Genomic DNA, 2,140 nt, shown 5'->3' on the forward strand with positions numbered 1-2,140 from the left:
AAAGCCCAAACTTGGCTTTTTGCTAATTTGTCATTTCAAAAACACGTATTGCTCTTCTAAGGGGATTTCAAGAATCCACAGAGACTTTTTGACCCGTCTGGATTTGGAAAAAAAAAAAGAAATAATGTGGAAATATCTTGAATAAATGAATGTACAATGAGAACAGAAAAATGCAACTGATAATACAACTTTTCACTTCAGGAAAGTTTGTTATTTTTGGACTTGTTTGATCCTATTTTGATCCAGATGGTTTGAAGATTTTCAAAACACCTTCAAAACAGCAACAAGTGTTGCGTAATGACCTGGATTTTCTAACTGCCCACCCTCCACACTCTTAGCTCTATGACTCAAATTTAGTTATAATACAAAATGGAGCTGTTGATTGACATTATATTTGTTCCTACCTTCCACAGCTCTACATTAGTTTCAATCTTTAAAAGAAACAACAATGAAACTTGCTGTGGAGGTCAGTCATCCATCAGTGTTTCATGATAGAGATTCGTGGTAATGCAGAGCAGATCTTTCTAATCAATATGCGGTAAAAACTGCATTATCATGGCATAACATTGTAACTGAACAGAAAACTCAGTGATGGATTATCAAATTCAAGCAAGTTTCCAGTGTCAGTCTGTTGATTCTCAAACTGGAAACAAAAACCAGCGACGGCCTGAATAGAAAGAAATGATTGTAGAAACTGTAATGATTGTTGTGTGTAGTAAAAGGCTTAAACATGCATAACACTGAAACACGTCTTCAGGCTCAACTACCTCTTAGTGGAAACAAAGAAAACACACAGAGCAAACCAAAGAAACAAACAAAAACAAAAATTCAGTGTATGATGCATTCTCAAAACAGGCACAGCAGATCACTAACCTTTGACCTTTTCACCTTCAGTAACAGTCCAAGGCCACCACTAACAGGTCTGTACACTACATGTATTTACAAACAGTACAAGGGCTTGACAGTAGTTTGCAAAAGAAAGGCAGCCAGTGTGTGATTGACAGTGTTTATAGATGTTATTACTGTTGTGGGTTTCTTGCCTTTCAAGCTTTAGTGTCTCCTGATGGTTTCACTTTTCCCGCAAAAAAAACAAGACACTGTTGCTTGAGGAAATGTCTCAGATTTCAACATTAATTTCTACAAATATTGGAGTCAATCAATAGTCAAACTGAAGCAAACACACCGATGAGCCTTCCCTCAGTGTGACTGTGAGCTGCCGCAGAGGAGCAGCTAGTGTTTTGGTCTCTGACGTCATGTCCCGTCCTGAAACTCACCTGGACCCATGAACACGGATCAACATGCACATGACCCAGACGCTACCAAGAACTGAAAATCTGAGTGCCAAAATATCTTAAATAACAAAATATATATAATATATACACTTTCATAAAAAACAAAAACAAGAGTTGACGCTGCGTACGAGACGACGTCATACACACACTGAACAACAGCCAAGAGTTGAACATAGTTGGAGGAAATAGTACAAAACAAGTGGAGGAACTGAATGTTTCAGGAAGCAAACATTCACCTGAAAGGAAATACACATCTGTACATACATACCTGTGTCTGTGTCTGTGTCTGTGTGTGTGTGTGTGTGTGTGTGTGTGTGTGTGTGTGTGTGTGTGTGTGTGTGTTTGTATAAGGTGAGCATGGATGTGGTTGTGTGTTGCTATCTAAATCTACTGAATACTGCTGAGAACAAAGCATGATGGGGGAATGTCCGGACAGTGGGGTGGGTGTTACCCTGCAGGTCACAGATCAGTGGGCGCCTCCTCTGCTCCAACACACACACACACACACACACACTGACTTCATGTGACCTGCCTCCTGCTGCACGACGTCACTGCAGAACCGCCGCGGACTTTACTGAGGGAGACAGAGGAGGACGTCAGCGCAACGCAAACTTCTACACAATATTTTAGCTGCATTTTTGTAGATGTGTGTGTAGATGTGTGTCGACACGCTGAAAACAACCTCTCCAACGAGAGACGACCAAACTGTATATATCGTCATGCCCCAGGTCCTTTTAATTCTCATATTCATTCTGCTGTGTGGCTGCTACTAGCCGTCATTTTAGCCACATTTAACAGCCAAGCAGGAAACATTAAGACACTGGAGATAATATTGAAAAACATGAAAG

This window comes from Seriola lalandi, unplaced genomic scaffold, assembly GCF_002814215.2.
Source record: "Seriola lalandi dorsalis isolate HSWRI2012SDOR001 ecotype SW California unplaced genomic scaffold, Sedor1 jcf7180002053710, whole genome shotgun sequence".
In the NCBI taxonomy this organism is placed as follows: domain Eukaryota; kingdom Metazoa; phylum Chordata; class Actinopteri; order Carangiformes; family Carangidae; genus Seriola; species Seriola lalandi.